Below are 25696 nucleotides of genomic sequence, written 5' to 3' on the forward strand. Positions count from 1 at the left end.
ATCTATGCGATAGAGGATGAATATAGCTGATATTGCAAAATGAAGATGGGTGGATACCGCGTATGCCTGGTGGGGTATGAGGTAAATGTTCAGTATATGTTTGGCTATGTGCATCTATAATATCGGGAAGAATGTAGGAAGAGTGATTCAAGGTAGATGCTTTTATAATCATACGGAGTGAAAGGTTATAACTGGTTTCCTTAAGATAGGGACATGCTGTTGAAGATTTAATTGATAAAAACAGGTAACATGACCGTTATACACAAACCGTAACGTTACATTTCAACCTACACGTTACCTGGTACCATTCCGGTAACAAACCAACGAGGAAAGGCACTAATTCTAATCTAATAGACTATTTTTTTTACTCTTGTTCACAAAAAATTCTCTTTTTCAGTTTTGATGTTTTATATGAAAGGGAATTAACTCAATTCTGACTTCAAATTACAGATTTAGTATTTACCCTAATCGGAACTAGCATTTATCCACACTGCAATATTACAAAATTAGAATTTACAATATATATATATATATATATATATATATATATATATATATATATATATATAATGTATGTATGTACGTATTGATGGATGGATTGATGAATGTATGTAAGCATGGAAGAGAAATAGATAGATAGATAGATAGATAGATAGAGAGAGAGAGAGAGAGAGAGAGAGAGAGAGAGATACATAAAACAGAACAAACCGAGTTATGTGTTCATCAACGTTTCCTCTTTATTTCGAGACTTGCTCTGGATAAAATAAAGACAAGACGTTGATAGACACGTAACTCAATTTGTTCCTTTTTATGTCGCCATTCCGTCGGAATACTATTTCCATTATTTTCATCTTATATATATATATATATATATATATATATATATATATATATATATATATATATATATATGCGTGTGTGTATATAGATATACGCATCATAATTATATAAATACTAATAAAATCCCACTACCTCATAAGTGTTGTACCACACGTATACAATACTATATATATGCATTTTATATTAAACTAAAAAGAACGTTTTGAATGCAGGAAGACTGATGTCACGGTTGTAAACTTGATTTTTAAAAATAGATCTAAAGTGAAAATAACACAAGCATTCAAGTATTTCATAATTTTAAAAAAATATTTTTGTTGGATAATCAGTTTAGAAATTTTTTTTTTATTCTATTTCACGACAAGTTTGAGATAACATTTTACTCCGTTGCTTATATGTTATTTCTTTCTGTGCAAAAACCTATCCTTTACTTGTGTAAGTGGTCTTATGATTTTGACCAGGACTATATATATATATATATATATATATATATATATATATATATATATATATATATATATATATATATATATGTGTGTATAATAGCAAAAGTACCCGTCGGTGACTGGATTAAAAAACAGCTTACAGAAAATAGACTCTAATTTAGGAAAGTATGATAGGTTATGAAAAAGAAGGGTTGTAAAGAGATAGCTTCGAATTTTGGGGCATCAAAACCAAAGCAAAATATGCTGAAAGTAAAAATAAAATAGATACCCCTATAATTTATTATAGCATACCTGTTCACACTGAAACACTTATATTCTGTGGATCTATATTAAAAAAAACCTTGTTAAACTTTGTGACATATTTCCATTCTATGGAGGTCAGGCGCGAACGAACACCCCATAATTTATTATATCGTATTTCTTCAAACTGATACAAAATTATCAAAGTATACTTACGCAGATAGATATGAAAAGTCTTTATTAAAGTTTATGCCTATTTCCATTCTATGGAAGCCAGGCGTGAAAGCAGACCCCACAATTTTATTGTACCATCCATATTTATGTTAAAACATACTTATCAAAATATTATTATGTACATCTATATCAAAAACACTTGTAAACGTTTTATTTTAATTTTTTAATTTTTTTAATCCCATACTTTGTCGACCAGGCGCGTACGAAGACCCCGCAATTTTAATGTATCATCATTATGCCAGATCAAACATACCCATCATGTGTCTCGATACATCTTCTACCATTATATGTGATCAGTTCTCTATAATAGTCAACGATATAGGAGCCTATTCGTGACCAGACATGCACACAGAGGTTCAGCTTTATATTATATATAAATCTGTGTGTGCGCGTACACACACACACACACACACACACACACATATATATATATATATATATATATATATGCATCACTAAGCGGAATTATTAACAAATTAGCATTTTAAAATGTATTCATATATATATATATATATATATATATATATATATATGTGTGTGTGTGTGTGTGTATGGGGGTGTTTGTATGTGTATGTGTGTGTGCACATATATATATCAATCAGGAGAATTATTAACAAATATACATTTACAAAATATATATATATGTATTTGTGTGTGTGTGTATATGTGTGTTTGAATGTGTGTATAGATATACCCGTAAACACACACGACCATAATTGTATAAATACTAATAAAATAAAACTCACTTATAAGTGTTTTCCCACATGTGTACAACATATGCATTTTATTTTAAACTAATAAAAACGTTTTGAATGCAGGAGGACTGGTGTCATTGTTGCAAACTTGATTTTTTTAAAATAGATCTAAAGTGAAAATAACACAAGCATTCAAGTATTTCATGAGATTTAAAAAAAAAATTGTTGGATGATCAGTTTAGAAATTTTTTTATTTTATTTTACGACAATTTAAAGGTAAGACTTTTCTCCATTGCTTACAAATTTGTACTTTTTGTGCAAAAATCTACCCTTTACTTGTTGTATAGGAGCGCGGCGCATTTGAACCATAATACTTGACTTTATTTGCAGAGCTTCGAAATACAAGCGGTGTCTTTTAGTTGTTGTTTTTGTTTTGTTTTGTCGATTTGTAGAAAATGTTTGAGGATAAAAGACTGCTATGATTTAAATATTTATTGTGTTATTTTTTTTTGAATTATTTTATTATTCTTCCATTTTGTTTTTCATAAAACCATCACACGTTGATTTAAATATTTCAATGGACTTTGGAAAATGCGATCAAGATAACTAGCTATCACAACAGAAATTGAAAATATGTTATTTTTCATCTATTTGTTTGTTTGTTTTAGCAGATTTTTATGAAATATGTTTGAGAATTACAGCAAATCATGACTTAAACATTAAACATTTAAAAAGTTCAAAATAGACTTCGTAGCCTCGTAGGATAATGTCCTTTTCTCTTCCATACAATCTCTATCTACCAGAAGAGATGTTGCGAGTTTCTCACTGATGTATCGTTATTTTCATCGAAAGTGTTCGACTGAGCTTCAATCTATGGTCCCCCTCGCCAAACTTTCACAAGGAACACTCGTCTAGCTGAAAACATTATCAATAATTCCCCCCACTCTTTATCTGTGCCTAAACCTAAAAGTAGATTCAATGAACGAAGCTTATTTCTTAGAAATGCACGCCTGTGGAATTGTCTTCCGTTTTCCTGCTTTCCGGCTGACTACAATATTGTTGTCTTCAAGTCTAATGTAAATAAGTTCTTGATGAGCCGTTCCATATAAGTAAACAAATTTACCGAATTTCCATTACTAATGATTACTATATTGTCCAATTTCTACTGTACACTTTAATCCTTATCCTCGAGTGGCCTCTTGTCCTTGATAATGTGGTGATGCCTGTGTAAAAAAAATTATTCTAATGCAATCAATTGTTTTTATTTTTAAATTAAGTACATTTTTCCATCTCATTTTTCATAAAAAACGACATCTTTCGATTTTAATTTTAAATTAAATTTATAGAATATGATAAAGAGGATTGGCCATTACGATATGAATTAGTTAATATTTTCATAAAAACATGTGTTAAAATTATGTTAATTATTTAATAATAACCAAAAATATTACATAACATAACAATAAAAAGGATTTAGAAATTGGATATGTTAACTTCATCCCTTAAAATAGGAGGAGGTATTTATTGAGTGGAAGGTCTTATAGCAGCAGAAGAATTTACTGCTCGTTAAATGTTTTTTTTTTAAATTTATTTCTTTGTAAAAAATCTATCTATTAACTGTGGTTTTAGAGCACATCACATCTGAAGCATGATACTTGACTTTATTTAATGACACTTCAAATATAGGTAGCATCGTTTGTCGTTTTTATTTGGTTGTCTTATTTTAATTTTTCGAAAATGTTTATGTTACTAACTATATTTATTATTTATAATATTTATAATGTTTATATTAATAACTATGTTTATTATTTTTAACTATTTATAAGTCTTTCCAGTTTGGTATTTTAATAAAAATACTCCATCTTATGCTTAATGTTAACATAAAACTTTTAAAATATTAACAAGACGAATAACCATCACAAAATATAAATGATTTAATATTACATTAAAAATGTCTTAAAATTATGTTATTTTGGATTATTCGGACAACTGTTCTCATCTAGCAGTCTTTCTTTAAATGTTTCTCCAATGGAAACTCCGACCGTCTTCAAGTATGTATGTCGTGTTGAACTTAGAAACTTCTTCATGAGTTTACTACAAACCATTTATCAAATGTACGTCTCGTTCTGTCAATTTCTGATTCTTTATAAACTTCATTATAATTTACTATAGCAATGTTATTTTTTTAGATTGCCGTAAAAACATGTGTTTAATATTTTCTTAACCGTAAAAATAAATATTTCTGGTAAGTGATCTATAAATGTTAGTTTTACTATGAGTTTTAAAATAAATAAATATTTTTAATTTTATCCTTGGTAAATAAAATCGAATAGAAAGCAAATTTTTAAACTATTGTTTTTGGTATCGGAAAATGTGCACATATTTTCTGATTCTTTACCGACTCCAATACCCAAAAAGTTTCGATTTTTCTGATTCGTGATTAATCGTCCCGATATATATATATATATATATATATATATATATATATATATATATATATATATATATATATATATATATACAGTAGCGTCCTAACCTAGGAGACAAAATTTTTAAACATAATATTTGTAAGAAATAAAAACTGTAAAAAACTGAAATTTTGATAACTGGTAATCGTTATCATCTAGAATTACATACTAAACTGTGAATCATTTACAAAGGATAGAAAAAGAATTATAACAATTATATATAATTATGTATATAATTATATATATATATATGCATATATATATATATATATATATATATATATATATGTATAAAAAAAAATTGACTCATGTCCAAGTGACCTACATCGAAAATTTCAATTGTTTTGATCCAAAATTGGCGGGGAATTCGGTAAATTCAGCAAATGTAAACTCTTTCAACTTTGAAATCTTGGCAGCCAAATCCTCACCCCAAATCTCATTGAACAGTCTCCTGTATGTCTTAATACCCTTTATGTAAAATTTCATATGTTTAGACCCAAAATTGGCGGAGGAGTTCGGTGGAGTCTGTAAATGTCAACTATTTAAATTTTGACACCTTGGCAGCCAAAATTTTGCCCCAAAATTGATTGAAAAGCTTCCAGTATGTAAAATTTCAAATGTTTAGACCCTGAATTGATTGAATGGCTTGTTAGAGACCGAAAAAGCCCCCCACCAAAACTTTTACTTTGACCACTTGGCAGCCAAATTTTCTGCAAAAATCATACTAAATAGCTTGCCGAATGTCTGAATACACTTTACGTTCAAATGTTTACACCAAATATTGGCTGAGTCATTTTTTAGAGACCGCAGAAATCAAAATTTTTTTAAACTTGACCCCACTTTTGACCCCTTGGCATTTATTGTTTTGGATTCAAATCGAATTAAAAAGTTTGAACCATTTCCAAATAACCTACAGGTGTTTAGACCCGAAATTGCCGGTAGATTTTTCAACGGTCAAATCATTGAACTTTCACCACTTGACAAATTTCTGGCCGAATACCAGTTACAAAGATTATCTCAAATCTCGCTACCCTTTGTGTCCAATCTCGAGTCTCTAGACTGGAAATTGATACATTAGTTTCCTAGTGAAATGTACACACACAGGCCACAGACAATTTCTCTTCATATATATATATATATATATATATATATATATATATATATATATATGTGTGTATATATATATATATATATATATATATATATATATATATAGCCAGTAGAGTTTAGTTTCCTAGAAGTACATCCAATGAAACAACATGTGTCTTCCAAAGACTGCTCAATACGTGAACAGAGCAGGTATATTAAATATACAAACATTAATGGCCTGTGTGTGTTTATATATATATACATATATATATATATATATGTATATATATATATATAAACACACACATGATATTTATAAATATCAAACATGTACGCATGGGGTTGGGCGTTAATATTCAATCAAGCAGGAAGTTTGAATTACGGAAGTATGACGTCACTGATGAAAACCTGTTTCTCACAAATAAAACGAAAATAAAAATCACATAGAAATTTGAGACTTTTACACGAGAGAAAGTTATCCCCTTCTTCCCGTAAAAAATAATTTTGCTTTATTTGACAATAATTAAAAGGTAAGATTTTCTTGTCCGTTTATTGTTTTATTTCTGTTTTTTTTTCTTTCAAAGGATAGGGCGTGTACATAAAAAAGGATTAAAAAATTGGAGGTGTGAACATTGTACCTTTAAATTGACGGAGATAATTAATGGGTGGAAGGCATTATAAGTAGCAGTAAAAATTTTCCTTGTGGAAGCAAATAAAAACCAAACTTTTTTCTGTTTTTTTTTTCTACAAAAATCTAACTTTGAAAACCTATAGTTTAGTAGAACATTTCAACAATAATACTTGACTTTATCTAGCAGAGCTTCAAAATATAGGCTGACTGAAACATGATCCTAAATGTGTAGCGACATATTAAGCCTTACGTAAAACTAATAAAAAGTATATATATATATATATATATATATATATATATATATACACGCGCGTGCATCGGAACGAACCTAAATACAAATCGCATGTAAATTACACACACACACACACACACACACACACACGCGCAGACACATATATATGTATGTTTGTATATATAAATGTCTGTATATATATATTTATATATTTATACGTATGTATATATAAAAATGCATATATATAAATGTATGTATATATATGTATATATAAGTGTATGTATATATTTATATATATGTATGCAAATATAGATATATATGTATATATATGTATGTATATGTATGCCTATATATATATTCATATATATATGTATATACATATACATATATATTTATATATAACTATATATATACATATCTATATATTTATATAGTATATATGTACATATATATGTATATATATATATATATATATATATATATATATATACTTATATATGTGGATGTGTGTATGCCTTATTACATATATACTTAAACCACATAGAAGCGCAATTATCTGCACTGTAATGCTATAAGGCTAACGTTAACATGTTACCTATTAATATAATACATTTCTGCACGAATGCGTTTGGACGCTCACATTCAACATATCAGAACTTTTTGAATGACAATAGGATGACGGCTATGGTTGTAAATCTGTTTTTTTACAAAAACAGAAAATGAAATAAAAAGCGCATACATGTTCGAGACTTTTAGACGTTCAGTTTAAAGTAGAAATTTTTTTTTTACTTTATTTGACGATAATTAAAAGGTTAGATTTTCGTGATCGTTTATTGTTTTATTTTTGTTGTTTTCTTTTCTTTCAAAGGATAAAGCGTTTACAAAAATGAAGGATTTAAAACTAGGAGGATTTAACCTCGCCCCTTTAAAATAGAAGAAAGTTGGGTGGAAAGTCTCATAGCAGCAGAACAATTTCCATGTGGAAGCAAATAAATACCAATGTTTTCTTTTATTTTCTATTTTTTTTATTTCTTTAATAATATCTATATTTGAAAACCTGTGGTTTAGTAGCACATTTTAACGATATTACTTGACTTTATCTAGCGTAACTTCGAAATATAGGCAGCAGCGTTTTTCCTTCCTATTTGCTTGTTTTGTTTTAGTTTTTAGAAATATTTTTTAGGATATTTATTTGTATATTAATAGTTTTGTTTTTTATTATTAATAACTTGTTCCAGTGTTTTTTTTAAAAATAAAAACACTCTTTCTTATGTTTAATGTAAAAATGGAATTTATAAAATATACACATACTAGCTGTACCCTGACACGCGTTGCTGTGGCTCGAGTTGGTGATATGGAAGAATCCCCATCCCCGCTGTTTTAGCACCCCGAAATCTACCCAGCAAATATGTTGTTATATACGAACGTGAGACGGACGTTTCCAACCCTAAAAAAGAAGGAAAAAAAACGAAGAAGAATGAAAATAAAATGGGTTCCTAGTGCTGCCTCTAAGGGAAGACTTGAAAAAAAAAATTTAAAAAAAAAAAGGAATAAAATGTAACGGAAATGATGTATGATGTGTTTTTATAAAAAAAGCAGAAAAAAATAAAAGAAATTGGAAAGACAGCGAACAAAGTGCAAATAAACGGAAGAAGAAGGAATGACTCCATGTAATTTATGTTTTTTTTTTTTTAGTATTAAAAAATCCGGCTGTATTACAAAGAAAGAAACGATGATAAACTTTCCGAAGGAAGAGGGAAAACGGAAAGGGAGAAGAAATAAATAAACAAAAACGTAAAGTTCGTAGAAACAGAAACAGAGGAAAGGTTATAAAAATAAAAATAAATAAATAAATATATAAAAATGAAAAGAAACGATGGTGAACTTGCCGAAAAAAGAGGAAACCTGGAAAGAGAGAAGAAATGAATTTGAGAAAGGGAAACGGAAAACAGAGGGAAGATACATGACCCCCCCCCATAAAAAAGTAAAGAAAACGATGTTGCAATTGCCGAAGAATGCGAAAAATAAAACGGAATTGAAATATCATAATTTTAATGCACTGTAAGAAAATGTAAAGTTTTTTGGTTTGTGTTTATTTTTATTTATAACCAACGTAAAAATTAGCGTGATTCGTTTCACCTAAATTGCAGTCCAGTTTTTATGAAAACCTAAACCGGCGTTCGTCCTTATTTGTTTCCTGTGAATGGTCACGGACGATGTAAATGAGTGGCGGTGGAAGTGTAGTACTTACCAACAAAACAAACGCCCAGGTGTTTGTGCCTTGTGTAGGTATGCACGACAACAAAACTTGGGTTTTTATAAGCGGAAGTCTCGAGGTTGTCAGGAATCTCCGGACGCATGCGCAAGAGGAGGGATTGAGAGAGTGGTACAAAAGGCAGGTCGAGTGAGAAGGTTGTTATTGTGCGTTAGCAGTTGATCAAGAAATTTTTTTTTTCAAGTCGTGCACCTTGGTTAAGGTGAAGGTCATATATGTCATGCACCTCGGTGAAGGTGAAGGTCATAAGCTATTTCGGCGATTTCGTTTTGTCTCTTTTGCTGGACAACTATGGCTGGGGCAAAGTTTGATTTAAAACTGATACCCTAATTCGACGGATCCACTTCTGTTGTCGACTGGGTCGAAAGGGTTGAACTGACCTGCAACCTCTGTGAAGTAAAGGGGGTGCATACCGTGATTCCCCTGAGATTGGCTGGAGGCGCCTTGAGTGTGTATCAGAAACTTAGTGCCGTGGAGAAGGCTGATGGTACTTCTATAAAAAATGCTTTATACAAGGCATTTGCCATGGATCCCTGCACGGCCTACGAAACATTTGCCTCTAGGAAGCTCATGCCAGGAGAAACCGTGGACGTCTTCTTCGCGGAGCTGAAGAAACTTGCAGTTCTATTTGGTAATGGAGTGTCAGAGCAGACACTGGCGTATGCGTTTCTGGCCGGCCTTCCCACCCATGTTAAGCAACTGTTGAGGGCTTCCAGCAGCGTATCTGTAACGCCCATGGAACATTTGTTGGAATGCGCTCGAGCCATTATCAAAGATGAGGAGGACCTGAGGGAACCGGTTGTAATGATGGCGCAGGCAGCCAAGACTAATGCTGAAAAGAGTCCCAGTTTGAGACCCACGACCAATGGGAGATGTTTCTGCTGCGGCCAGCGAGGCCATTTCGCAAGAAGTTGTACTAACAAGGGGTGGGGGCGCCCGCGCTGTTTCCAATGTGGTAGTTATGGACATTCATCCCAAAATTGTGCGGGAAATGCATCAGGGGCAGGACGTCAGCGCGCCCGGACAAGATTTAATTGAGGCACAACCGACAATAAATGTGTACGTGGACCAAGTGCCTTGTTCAGCTCTTCTCGACTCCGGGTGCTCACACACCATCACGAGTGCCAAGTTGTGTCGAAACTGGACAAAGCAGAACATCAAAGTAACCACAATAGGTGGCAATACGCAAGCTAGCTGTGGAGCCGGAACTGTCAAAGTCCACACAATGCAGACGTAAATGTGCTGGTGATACGAGGGGATTTGCTGGGATTCGATGTACTGTTGGGATATGATGCTATTAAGGCACTGGGGGGAGTTGTTATTGGAAGAGATTGGACGGTGCGGTTTTTGGAAACCCCAGTGTGTGCTGCAGTTCACATTGATCGGCCTGATTTTAATGTGGACTACGACCATCATCAAAAAGCATGGATTGCATCGTGGAAGTGGACAGAAGGAAGGGCGCCAACCGGACTCAAGAATAGCATTGCAGAGTACTCGATACCCGACAAGGCCCGTAATGAATACGAGAAGAAGCTTGAGGCATGGATCCAGGATGGATGGCTTATCCCCTACACCAACAAGCTGGGACCACCCAAGGGTCTGATTCCCTTAATGGCAGTAGTCCAGCATAACACATCTAAAATGCGTCCGGTGTTGGACTACCGTGAACTCAATAGATACATTGAGACGTACACTGCCGATGCTGACGTGTGCGCCAGCAAGCTGAGAGAATGGCGCCAGAAGGGCGCCAATGTGTCTATAGTAAACTTGCGGAAGGCTTATTTGCAGGTGCGAGTGGATGAGACATTGTGGCCGTTCCAGACAGTGTGGTTCCGGGGCCAGAGATACTAGCTTACTCGACTTGGCTTTGGGCTGAATGTGGCACCGCAAATCATGAAGACCATTGTAAATGCAGTGTTGTCCCAGGGAAAGACCAATGAGGACGCAACATCGGCCTATATTGACGATGTGTACGTCAATGAAGATATACAATCTGCGTCGCACGTCAGAGAAAAGTTAGCTCAATTCGGGTTGGAGTGCAATGATCCCGAACGTCTGAGGGATGGAGCACGGGTATTAGGATTGCACGTCTGCGGGAAAGACGGTACCTTACGATGGAGGCGTGGCAGTGAGATTCCAAACATCACTGATGTTATTACGCGATGGACTATTTTTTCCTGGGAAACTTATTGGTCACTTACCAGCGTGTGGCTGGCTCCGATCAGGTGTGGGCGTCATCAAACGCAGGGCAAGTTTATTAACTACAGGTTGGGATGATGTGTCTGATGATGCTCTTCTAACTTTGATGACGACGGAAACTCTAGAGAGAGTTGACAAGGGGGACCCTGCCCGTGGAGAATGGTGTGTCGATGGGGACACTGTGAATGTGTGGGTTGACGCTAGTTCTTTGGCATTGAGAGTGTTATTGGAGCAACGTGGAAACGTAATTGAAGACGCGTGCTAGCTGCGACCCGTGAATGATGCTCGACATATCAACCTGGCGGAACTGTATGCTGTTGTGAAGGGTTTAAATCTGGCACTGAAATGGCAGTCAAAGAAGTTGCACTTGTACACGGATTCTCTCTGCGTCTACCACTGGGTGTCCGACACTCTTTCGGGACGAACGAGAGTCCGCACTAAGGCAGCCAGTGAGATGTTAATCCGGCGGAGGCTAAATACCCTGAAGAGTCTGGTATCGGAGTATGACCTGTTGGTGAGTGTAACGCTCGTGGCATCACACTGTAATCGTGCAGACCAACTAACCTGTGTGCCTAACAGATTGTATGAAGCTGTGAAGACAGGCGTGGAATTCGCTGCTCGATCTTGCGCAGTTGGCGCGATTAGCTCATGCCAAATACAAAGAATTCATGTGCAGAGTGGACATCCAGGCATCAAAAGAACTCTGTATTTTGCGAGGCGTGTGGACACGGCAGTGACAAGGGCAGATGTCAGGCAGATCATCAAACACTGTGAGGCATGCCAGTCTATCGTTCCGGCACCTGAGCAATTGCAGAAGGGGCGATTGGAGGTTGAGTATATGTGGCAACGAGTAGCGATGGATATTACTCATTACAGTGGTAAGCCCTTTCTACCCCTTATCGACTGTGGACCCACTCGTTTTGCGGTGTGGTGTCAAATACCAGGCAGGACTCAGCGAATGTTGTCCGCTAACTGTCATCTATCTTTTCTGAGCGAGGTACGCCGGAAGAGATATTGACGGACAACGATGCTTCTTTTTGTAGCCACCAAGTTCGGCAGTTGTTGAATGAGTGGGGTGTCCGATTACGACTGCGATGTGCTCATGTGCCATCAGGGAATGACATTGCTGAGAGGAGCCATCGCATCATCAAGAGAATTGCTGCCAGAAAGCAATGCACCATTACGGAGGCCACGTATTGGTATAGCCTCACACCAGAGAATGAGAAGACACTAACGGCAGCACCGGCCAATGCCATACACACATACCGTGTTAGGATAAAGGGCATTGACACTGTCCAGCCAATCGACGAGGAGAGTCATGACAAGTACAAGGTAGGGGATCCAGTTTAGGTAAGACCCCCTGGAAACCGGTGCACCATCAAGTTCAAGCGTGGACGAATATCTGGAGTGGTCAACCAGCAGTCGGTCCTTGTTGATAGAACCCCACGCCATGTGCGCGATCTTCGCCCAGCTAGTGAAGTACATCCCACAACTACAGAGAGCGATGAATCATCAGATGATGAGCTGCTGATAAGTGAGGTCACCGAGCAAGAGAGTGATAGTTGTAGTTCGTCTGATCAGGCAGGATCAGAATCAGAACCAGAACCACACCCAGAACCAGAACCAGAACCTGAATCCGAGATTGCAAAAAGCCAGTGAACTAAAAGGCCACCCCCGGAGTGCACTCTATGTGATCATCAGATCAGGGGGGAGTGTAGTACTTATCAACAAAACAAACGCCCAGTAATTGTGCCTTGTGTAGGTATGCGCGACAACAAAACTTGGGTTTTTATAAGCCGAAGTCTCGAGGTTGTCAGGAATATAGAGAAGAGAAAAGATAATCCTATACATCCTCTAAGCCGCATCTCTCGGATTCTAGTTCACGAGACCATATTTGGTATTTACACTTCGCCATGTTCGTCGATCCCAGCTCACTGGACCATAGATGCAACAGGGCTACATTCTTTATTGTCAAGTGGTGGACCTCTCAAGGAGGACCAGACTCTCACTGGTCAGCTGAAAATACCGCTTTGCTGCTCAGGGCACGCGAAACGTACATGACCCTATGTCTATATGGCAACTCTCATCTTCAGCTGGCAGCTCGTCGTCAAATGCTGGAGTTGGTTTCGTCTTTATTAGATGCCCTGATGAATGGCTTGTATGCCGCCCTTTTCACTGCAAGTTGGCATCGGTTCCGTAACAAAACGTGCTTCAATTCAACAGTTCAAAAAATAACTCAGAGCATTTCCTGTGAACAAAAATAATTATTAAAAAAAACTTCATAGAAAACTTTGTACATAGAAAGCTAAGTTCTTCGAGTTCTCAATGACTTTCTGGTGCAAGTAGTATAACTTCGTTTAAGCAATTTTCCAGTGAGGAACAAGAGCTTTTCAACCTAGCTTTTCTGGGGGTTTAGACACCGTCCCACAGGGCGGGAGGCTAAAACGATGTGCACTGCTTCATACGAATCAGCAAAAGACTCTTATTTCTAAAAACACAACCGTTTTTTATGAAATTGGCTTCTTCCCCCTCTGTCATATGAATATTACTTTTCCTTTTTCTATTTCTGTTACGTCATATTCTTAATTTTCTCTCAAAGTAACTGTATTATCTTCCAAGGTTCAATTCGCATCACTTGCTTGGTGGTCTAGCAACTTAAACTTAACAGACGGACCAAGTGACAACATTTCCCAGACAGAAAAGCAGACGTTTTGGATCTAAGTTATTGTATCTGTCTCCCTCAATTGGTTATTTAAAATCCATTTTTACCAAACCCAACTAGAAAAACAATCTTTCTCCCCAGCTCCCTTGCCTCAAGGAAATCCCATTATCAGATCTATATTTCCCTTCATTGAAATAGATATTATTTCTCTGGTGGACAGAACCTCATGGACTTATGTCTTTCTTTGAACAATTGTCAGAATACCCCCCTAACCATGCCTTATCCTCTCTCATCTTCAGCTATCTGAGCAGGTTCCCTGGCGTCGTCCGGGATCCCATTACATCAAGACAAATTACCATTACAAGTTAATATTTCATGAAAAACATGGATTTAAATCATAAGTATTTAATAATAAACAAAAAACTTTACGTAACATAACAATAAAAGGATTTAGAACTTGGAGGTGTTAACTTCATCTCTTAAAATAAGAGGAGGTATTTATTGGGTGGAAGGTTTTATAGAATTTACTGTTCGTTAAATGTGTTTTCTCTTCTTTTATTTATCTTTTAACTATGGTTTCTGGAGCAGAGCACATCTGAACCATAATATTTGACTTCAAATATATGCAGGATCGTTTGTCTTTTTGTATTTGTTTTGTTTTAGTTTTAAGAAAATGCTTACGCGAATATTTTATATTTATGTTGTTAATTATATTTATAGCTTTTTACTAATAATTTTACAGATTGATTTTTTAAATAAAAACACCCCATCTTGTTAATATAAAAATTATAAAATATGAACAAGACGAATAACCATCTCAAAATGAAAATTATTTCATATTACATAAAAAATATCTGTTGAAATTATGTTATTTTGGATGATTGTGACATCTGTTCTCATCTTAAAGGCTTTCCTTACAATGTTTGGTAAATGTATAATCCGACCATATATATATATATATATATATATATATATATATATATATATATATATATATATATATACGCACAACAGAACGAACCTATATACAAAAAATTACGTGAAACACACACACGCACAGGAACACACACACACACGCACGCACGCACACACACACACACACATATATATATAGGTATATATATATATTAACACACATATGATACTTATGGATGTCACACATCTATGCACTAATGCGTTCGGGCGTTCATATTCAATCAGTCATAACTTTTTGAATGACGAAAGGAGGTCATCAGAGTTGCAAACCTGTTTTTACACTAAAACGAAAGTAAAAATCACATAACACGTTAAGTTTAAAGTTGAAGAAAACAACTTTTACTTTATTTGACGATAAACAAAAAGTAAGATTTTTGTGTTCTTTCAAAAGATGGGGCGTGAACAAAAACATAAAAGCATTTCAAACTTGGATATGTGAACATTGTATCTGAAAATAGACGGAGGTAATTATTGGGTGGAAGGTCTGATAGCAGCAAAATAATTTCCTTCTGGAAGGAAATGAATACCAATGTTTTTAAAATATTTATTTCTTTAAAAAAATCCATCTTTGAAAGCCTGTCTTTAGTAGTCCGGGTGTTTGGTGGTGTATACTGAGCAAAAAACAGGTCAATTTTTTAAACTTCGACCCCTATTCTGACACCTTAAAAATTTTTGTTTTGGGCTCAAATCGGGTTATGAAGTTAGATCTATGTCCAAGGAACCTATATCTAAAATTGTAAGTGGTTAGACTCCAAATTGTCGGAGCAGTTTGGTAGAGTTCTGAAAGGTCAAATCGTTGAACTTTGATCCCTTAACACAAAATTTCTGGCCGAAAACCGATCACATAGATTTTCTCAAATCTCAGTACCCAATATATCAAATTTCGAGTCCGTAGACTGAAAATTAACATAGTTATTGCGAAGGAAAATGTACACAGACACACAGACAGACACACAGACACGTTCACTTATATATATATATATATATATATATATATATATATACATATGTATATATATATAAATGTGTGTATGCGTGTGTATATATGTGCTTCCTTGTTTGGGGTGAAAATTGAATAAAAAAAACACACACGCACACAAGCCAAATTATCTACACCTTAATGCAATAATTCTAACGTAAACATGTTGCTCATAAATATCACACATTTAAGCACAATTACGTTTAAACGTTCATATGCAACCGATTAGAACGTTTTAAATAACGGAAGATGACGTCACTGTTGCACAAAATGAAAGTAAAAATCACATAAACAATCGTTCAGTTTAAAGTAGAAAAAATGTTTTTACGGTCATTAAAAGGTAAGATTTTCTTATTCATTTGTTGTATTTTCTGTTTTTTCCTTTCATTCAAAGGATGGGGCGTATACAAAAACGAAGGATTGAAAACTTGGGGGTGGTAATCTTGCTACTTAAAATAGAAGGAGGTATTTAATGGATGGACATTCTTATAGAAGAATTTCCATGGGGAAGCAAATAAATGCACATGTTTTTCCCTCTATTCTTTATATCTTTTACGAAAATTTATCTTTTAAAACCTATGGTTTAATAGCATATTTGTAATCATAAATCTGACTTTATCTTGTGGAACTTCGAAATATAGACAGCGTCGTTTGTCATTTCGATTGGATTGTTTTGGGGAATATTTATTTTTATAATAAAAGCTTTTTTGTCTAATTATTAATAACTTTATCCAGTTGTTGCTTTTTTTTTAATAAAAACACCCCATCTTGATTTTAATGTTAAAATAAAATTTATAAAATACAAACGAGACAGATAACCAGTACAATATAAATGATTTAATATTATCTAAAAAATATGTTACTTATTTTATAATAACCAAAAACATTACATAACATAACAAAAAAAAATGGATTTAGAACTTGGATGTGTCAACTTCATACCTTAAAATAGGGGGCGGCTGTATTTATTGAGTGGAAGTCTTATAGCAGCAGAAGAATTTTCTGTTCGTTAAATGTTTATCATTTTATATATTTATTAGTAAAAATCCATTTTGAAATGTTTTAAAGTAATAATAGACGCGTAAAATATACTTTTCTTGAGAAATAACCATGTTAAAGTAATGCCTAACGTCAATAACATAGCCACAAGTAGTATTCGTGAACTACCCTCAATCCTAAACTTTACTTTAACCTCCACCACCCAAATATTATAAACTTTTATATCACACACATAAAAAAAAGCCCAATCCTCAGCAAAATCTTGAATTGTAACTTTGAAAAATAGGTAACAGTTTTTTTTTCTATTTGCTTGTTTTGTTTCATCTTGAATGTTTTATTTTGAATGTTTTATTTTGAATATTTTATCTTAAATGTTTCATATTACTATGTTTGGCCGATATAAACTCGGTTCGTCTTCAGGTATATCTCGTCGAATCGGGAATCTTTTTGTCGAACCCGGAAATCGATACTGGATTTAAAATGAATCGTTTATTTAACATACGAAGATAGCTTGTCCTCGTCCCGTCAGCCTTGACCGAGTAGAAGTCTTCAGGAATTCGAAATCGTATTATTAGTTTTAATTTTTAGTAATTGACATTAAGCAATAAGAAACTATTACTTCTATTTTTTTTTTTTATTAAACTTATCACGTCTATCCGTTGACCCGCGTATCCAAGTTTAAATATCCACGAAGAAAAATCAAGAGAAGAACTATAAAAAAAATTATGCAAACTAGTGAGACCTGTTGAAATTCCACAGCGGCATCTTTCATATAAAATGTATTGCTGTTTGGCATTCTATGGACGTGCAGCGTGAATGGAGACCCCGCGGTATTACTGTAGCTTTTCCTGGTTAATGTAGTGTCAGAATACATCTGGTTATTGCAGTTTATCTCCAATATCCTTATAAGAGTCTATAACAAATTTGCATTGTCTGAACGCTCGGAACCCCACGATATCATTATACCATCTTTAGACAGAACAGGTACTACCTTCGATCCTAGCCTGAACATCAAGAAGGTGTATTTTTGTCTCGCATACAGATAAAAGCGACATAATTTTTTTTTATTTTTTTATTCTTTACATTTGATCTTCGGTGATCGGGAGATCCTATTTATTTAAAAGAAGAATAGGTGGTGGTAGTATACTACGAACATTGATAATTTATCATCTTAACACCGAGACAAATTTACATACGTTAAAGTTACTATATATATATATATATATATATATGTGTGTGTGTGTATGTGTGTGTGTGTGTGTGTGTGTGTGTGTAAACACAGTAACTGTGTTTACATTTTGATTATCCGTCGCTGAGTTTATTTGTGAAAAATGTGTGAAATTGTTTATATCATCGTCAGTTACTATTACAAAAGTCTGTCTCAACCAAACTTTTTATTTAAAAAAAAAAAAAGTAAGCGTCTTTAATGTATGTCGGTTGGACTGTGTTTACATTTTGACTATCCGTCGCTGAGATTATTTGTGAAAAAATGTGTGAATTTGTTTATATCATCGTCAGTTACTATTCCAAGAGTGTCTGTCTCAACCAAACTTTTTATTTAAAAAAAACAAAGTGGAAGACCAGTACCCGCATTAAGCTGGTCTGCAGTTTGACTTGTTGCTGGCTATCTAGCTCTTGCTTGTTGCTGGATGTCAACATTTTGAACCGAGAGAGAAATTTAGCTGTCGTACAAAGCTAAAACTCTGTAACATCATCTTTGTATAGATACTCCCTCATGCATTTGTCTATTATAAAAACAAGAAAAAAAAAAGTCCTGTGGCGATAAAAAGCTGTAACGTGTGTACGCCTGTAATGCTGGATGCATGTAACAATTAATCTGCCATCATTATATGTATCTATGTATGTATATGTGTATGTATATTTATATATGTATGTGTGTGTGTATTTATAGATGTACATGTGAGTTTATATGTATTTATATCTATGTGTATATGTATGCATATGTGTCTATGTGTATATATGTTTGTGTGTGTACATATATACATTTATATATGTTTGTATGCATGTATGTGTGTACATGCATGTATGTGTATGTATGCATGTGTGCATGTATATGTATGTGTATGTGTGCATGTATATGGGTATGTGTATGAATGCATATATATGGATGTGTATGTATATGTTAGTAAGTGTATGTATATATATATGCATATGTGTACGTATATGTATGTGTAAGTATATGTGTGTATGTATTCGTATATGTTGATGTATGTGTATGTATGTGTGTATGTATGAATGTGCGTATGTATATGTATGTTTGTGTATTATGCATTGTGCATGTATATGGGTATATATGAGCGTATGCTTATAGACACGTATGTATGTATGCATGTATATATTTATATGTATGTATACCAATGAATGTCTTGTTTATGTTTGCATATGTGTGTATGTATATGTATGTGTGCGTTTTGTGTATTGTGTATGTACGCATGTATATATGTGTGTGTTATGTGTACATATGTATGTGTGCGTGCGTGTATATATGTATATATATATGTATGACAATGACCGTCTTTAGTGTCATGTCTGCTTGAGCATGTGAAATCGCTGGCAGGACTTTATGTCATTTTCGGGCTCATGAGCTTTCAATGTCTGAGGGAGTGGCACTCGTCTGACAAGACGTTGCAATCATCATCATCATATATATAAAGGTAGATAGATAGATAGATAGATAGATACAGATAATAACGCTTAGCAATTCTCATATAAAAGATGTCGAAACATAATAATTGTTTTTAAATTAAAATTTCAAATAATAAAGAAAACATTTCCTAAACTAATGATAGAAACATAATATATATTAAAAATACGATATATATAAAGGTGGATATTAATATATAATAATAATAATTTATATATATATATGTATATATATATATATATATATACTGTATAGATATATATATATTTATAATAACAATTAATATATATTGAGTTTGTTATTTTTTAAATAGATAGTAACAAATATATATCCTCACATAAAAAATCTCGAAGCTTAATAATTGTTGTTTTTTAATCACACCCAGAACCAGAACCAGAACCTGAATCCGAGATTGCAAAAAGCCAGTGAACTAAAAGGCCACCCCCGGAGTGCACTCTATGTGATCATCAGATCAGGGGGGAGTGTAGTACTTATCAACAAAACAAACGCCCAGTAATTGTGCCTTGTGTTGGTATGCGCGACAACAAAACTTGGGTTTTTATAAGCCGAAGTCTCGAGGTTGTCAGGAATATAGAGAAGAGAAAAGATAATCCTATACATCCTCTAAGCCGCATCTCTCGGATTCTAGTTCACGAGACCATATTTGGTATTTACACTTCGCCATGTTCGTCGATCCCAGCTCACTGGACCATAGATGCAACAGGGCTACATTCTTTATTGTCAAGTGGTGGACCTCTCAAGGAGGACCAGACTCTCACTGGTCAGCTGAAAATACCGCTTTGCTGCTCAGGGCACGCGAAACGTACATGACCCTATGTCTATATGGCAACTCTCATCTTCAGCTGGCAGCTCGTCGTCAAATGCTGGAGTTGGTTTCGTCTTTATTAGATGCCCTGATGAATGGCTTGTATGCCGCCCTTTTCACTGCAAGTTGGCATCGGTTCCGTAACAAAACGTGCTTCAATTCAACAGTTCAAAAAATAACTCAGAGCATTTCCTGTGAACAAAAATAATTATTAAAAAAAACTTCATAGAAAACTTTGTACATAGAAAGCTAAGTTCTTCGGGTTCTCAATGACTTTCTGGTGCAAGTAGTATAACTTCGTTTAAGCAATTTTCCAGTGAGGAACAAGAGCTTTTCAACCTAGCTTTTCTGGGGGTTTAGACACCGTCCCACAGGGCGGGAGGCTAAAACGATGTGCACTGCTTCATACGAATCAGCAAAAGACTCTTATTTCTAAAAACACAACCGTTTTTTATGAAATTGGCTTCTTCCCCCTCTGTCATATGGATATTACTTTTCCTTTTTCTATTTCTGTTACGTCATATTCTTAATTTTTTCTCAAAGTAACTGTATTATCTTCCAAGGTTCAATTCGCATCACTTGCTTGGTGGTCTAGCACTTAAACATAACAGACGGACCAAGTGACAACATTTCCCAGACAGAAAAGCAGACGTTTTGGATCTAAGTTATTGTATCTGTCTCCCTCAATTGGTTATTTAAAATCCATTTTTACCAAACCCAACTAGAAAAACAATCTTTCTCCCCAGCTCCCTTGCCTCAAGGAAATCCCATTATCAGATCTATATTTCCCTTCATTGAAATAGATATTATTTCTCTGGTGGACAGAACCTCATGGACTTATGTCTTTCTTTGAACAATTGTCAGAATACCCCCCTAACCATGCCTTATCCTCTCTCATCTTCAGCTATCTGAGCAGGTTCCCTGGCGTCGTCCGGGATCCCATTACATCAAGACAAATTACCATTACAAGTTAATATTTCATGAAAAACATGGATTTAAATCATAAGTATTTAATAATAAACAAAAAACTTTACGTAACATAACAATAAAAGGATTTAGAACTTGGAGGTGTTAACTTCATCTCTTAAAATAAGAGGAGGTATTTATTGGGTGGAAGGTTTTATAGAATTTACTGTTTGTTAAATGTGTTTTCTCTTCTTTTATTTATCTTTTAACTATGGTTTCTGGAGCAGAGCACATCTGAACCATAATATTTGACTTCAAATATATGCAGGATCGTTTGTCTTTTTGTATTTGTTTTGTTTTAGTTTTAAGAAAATGCTTACGCGAATATTTTATATTTATGTTGTTGATTATATTTATAGCTTTTTACTAATAATTTTACAGATTGATTTTTTAAATAAAAACACCCCATCTTGTTAATATAAAAATTATAAAATATGAACAAGACGAATAACCATCTCAAAATGAAAATTATTTCATATTACATAAAAAATATCTGTTGAAATTATGTTATTTTGGATGATTGTGACATCTGTTCTCATCTGAAAGGCTTTCCTTACAATGTTTGGTAAATGTATAATCCGACCATATATATATATATATATATATATATATATATATATATATATATATATATATATATATACGCACAACAGAACGAACCTATATACAAAAAATTACGTGAAACACACACACGCACAGGAACACACACACACACACGCACGCACGCACACACACACACACACATATATATATAGGTATATATATATTAACACACATATGATACTTATGGATGTCACACATCTATGCACTAATGCGTTCGGGCGTTCATATTCAATCAGTCATAACTTTTTGAATGACGAAAGTATGTCATCAGAGTTGCAAACCTGTTTTTACACTAAAACGAAAGTAAAAATCACATAACACGTTAAGTTTAAAGTTGAAGAAAACAACTTTTACTTTATTTGACGATAAACAAAAAGTAAGATTTTTGTGTTCTTTCAAAAGATGGGGCGTGAACAAAAAACATAAAAGCATTTCAAACTTGGATATGTGAACATTGTATCTGAAAATAGACGGAGGTAATTATTGGGTGGAAGGTCTGATAGCAGCAAAATAATTTCCTTCTGGAAGGAAATGAATACCAATGTTTTTAAAATATTTATTTCTTTAAAAAAATCCATCTTTGAAAGCCTGTCTTTAGTAGTCCGGGTGTTTGGTGGTGTATACTGAGCAAAAAACAGGTCAATTTTTTAAACTTCGACCCCTATTCTGACACCTTAAAAATTTTTGTTTTGGGCTCAAATCGGGTTATGAAGTTAGATCTATGTCCAAGGAACCTATATCTAAAATTGTAAGTGGTTAGACTCCAAATTGTCGGAGCAGTTTGGTAGAGTTCTGAAAGGTCAAATCGTTGAACTTTGATCCCTTAACACAAAATTTCTGGCCGAAAACCGATCACATAGATTTTCTCAAATCTCAGTACCCAATATATCAAATTTCGAGTCCGTAGACTGAAAATTAACATAGTTATTGCGAAGGAAAATGTACACAGACACACAGACAGACACACAGACACGTTCACTTTTATATATATATATATATATATATATATATATATACATATGTATATATATATAAATGTGTGTATGCGTGTGTATATATGTGCTTCCTTGTTTGGGGTGAAAATTGAATAAAAAAAACACACACGCACACAAGCCAAATTATCTACACCTTAATGCAATAATTCTAACGTAAACATGTTGCTCATAAATATCACACATTTAAGCACAATTACGTTTAAACGTTCATATGCAACCGATTAGAACGTTTTAAATAACGGAAGATGACGTCACTGTTGCACAAAATGAAAGTAAAAATCACATAAACAATCGTTCAGTTTAAAGTAGAAAAAATGTTTTTACGGTCATTAAAAGGTAAGATTTTCTTATTCATTTGTTGTATTTTCTGTTTTTTCCTTTCATTCAAAGGATGGGGCGTATACAAAAACGAAGGATTGAAAACTTGGGGGTGGTAATCTTGCTACTTAAAATAGAAGGAGGTATTTAATGGATGGACATTCTTATAGAAGAATTTCCATGGGGAAGCAAATAAATGCACATGTTTTTCCCTCTATTCTTTATATCTTTTACGAAAATTTATCTTTTAAAACCTATGGTTTAATAGCATATTTGTAATCATAAATCTGACTTTATCTTGTGGAACTTCGAAATATAGACAGCGTCGTTTGTCATTTCGATTGGCTTGTTTTGGGGAATATTTATTTTTATAATAAAAGCTTTTTTGTCTAATTATTAATAACTTTATCCAGTTGTTGCTTTTTTTTTAATAAAAACACCCCATCTTGATTTTAATGTTAAAATAAAATTTATAAAATACAAACGAGACAGATAACCAGTACAATATAATTGATTTAATATTATCTAAAAAATATGTTACTTATTTTATAATAACCAAAAACATTACATAACATAACAAAAAAAAATGGATTTAGAACTTGGATGTGTCAACTTCATACCTTAAAATAGGGGGCGGCTGTATTTATTGAGTGGAAGTCTTATAGCAGCAGAAGAATTTTCTGTTCGTTAAATGTTTATCATTTTATATATTTATTAGTAAAAATCCATTTTGAAATGTTTTAAAGTAATAATAGACGCGTAAAATATACTTTTCTTGAGAAATAACCATGTTAAAGTAATGCCTAACGTCAATAACATAGCCACAAGTAGTATTCGTGAACTACCCTCAATCCTAAACTTTACTTTAACCTCCACCACCCAAATATTATAAACTTTTATATCACACACATAAAAAAAGCCCAATCCTCAGCAAAATCTTGAATTGTAACTTTGAAAAATAGGTAACAGTTTTTTTTTCTATTTGCTTGTTTTGTTTCATCTTGAATGTTTTATTTTGAATGTTTTATTTTGAATATTTTATCTTAAATGTTTTATATTACTATGTTTGGCCGATATAAACTCGGTTCGTCTTCAGGTATATCTCGTCGAATCGGGAATTTTTTTGTCGAACCCGGAAATCGATACTGGATTTAAAATGAATCGTTTATTTAACATACGAAGATAGCTTGTCCTCGTCCCGTCAGCCTTGACCGAGTAGAAGTCTTCAGGAATTCGAAATCGTATTATTAGTTTTAATTTTTAGTATTTGACATTAAGCTAAGAAACTATTACTTCTATTTTTTTTTTTATTAAACTTATCACGTCTATCCGTTGACCCGCGTATCCAAGTTTAAATATCCACGAAGAAAAATCAAGAGAAGAACTATAAAAAAAATTATGCAAACTAGTGAGACCTGTTGAAATTCCACAGCGGCATCTTTCATATAAAATGTATTGCTGTTTGGCATTCTATGGACGTGCAGCGTGAATGGAGACCCCGCGGTATTACTGTAGCTTTTCCTGGTTAATGTAGTGTCAGAATACATCTGGTTATTGCAGTTTATCTCCAATATCCTTATAAGAGTCTATAACAAATTTGCATTGTCTGAACGCTCGGAACCCCACGATATCATTATACCATCTTTAGACAGAACAGGTACTACCTTCGATCCTAGCCTGAACATCAAGAAGGTGTATTTTTGTCTCGCATACAGATAAAAGCGACATAATTTATTTTTATTTTTTTATTCTTTACATTGGATCTTCGGTGATCGGGAGATCCTATTTATTTAAAAGAAGAATAGGTGGTGGTAGTATACTACGAACATTGATAATTTATCATCTGAACACCGAGACAAACTTACATACGTTAAAGTTACTATATATATATATATATATATATATATATATATATATGTGTGTGTGTGTGTGTGTGTGTGTGTGTGTGTGTGTGTGTGTGTGTGTAAACACAGTAACTGTGTTTACATTTTGATTATCCGTCGCTGAGTTTATTTGTGAAAAATGTGTGAAATTGTTTATATCATCGTCAGTTACTATTACAAAAGTCTGTCTGAACCAAACTTTTTATTTAAAAAAAAAAAAAGTAAGCGTCTTTAATGTATGTCGGTTGGACTGTGTTTACATTTTGACTATCCGTCGCTGAGATTATTTGTGAAAAAATGTGTGAATTTGTTTATATCATCGTCAGTTACTATTCCAAGAGTGTCTGTCTCAACCAAACTTTTTATTTCAAAAAAACAAAGTGGAAGACCAGTACCCGCATTAAGCTGGTCTGCAGTTTGACTTGTTGCTGGCTATCTAGCTCTTGCTTGTTGCTGGATGTCAACATTTTGAACCGAGA

The 25696-nt window shown here is 33.7% G+C and overlaps 1 protein-coding gene across 21 annotated transcripts in view; it reads left to right on the top strand.

The window, feature by feature from the left end:
- Window positions 1–2384: 2384 nt before the first annotated feature.
- The window catches only part of LOC145256284 (histone-lysine N-methyltransferase SETMAR-like), a 165925-nt gene continuing 142613 nt past the window's right edge, over window positions 2385–25696 (top strand). For 6 of the 21 annotated variants that reach the window (XM_080114977.1, XM_080114983.1, XM_080114981.1 and 3 more), the window contains exon 1: window positions 6407–6539. The gene's annotated coding sequence lies outside the window, so the exon portion shown is untranslated. Of the gene's footprint in view, window positions 2729–6299; window positions 6540–25696 lie in introns of those variants that run through there. The other 15 variants (XM_080114967.1, XM_080114972.1, XM_080114975.1 and 12 more) reach the window with 12 other exon arrangements.

This window comes from Euprymna scolopes, chromosome 32 (genome assembly GCF_053919585.1).
Source record: "Euprymna scolopes isolate OS-2025 chromosome 32, ASM5391958v1, whole genome shotgun sequence".
Taxonomy (NCBI): domain Eukaryota; kingdom Metazoa; phylum Mollusca; class Cephalopoda; order Sepiida; family Sepiolidae; genus Euprymna; species Euprymna scolopes.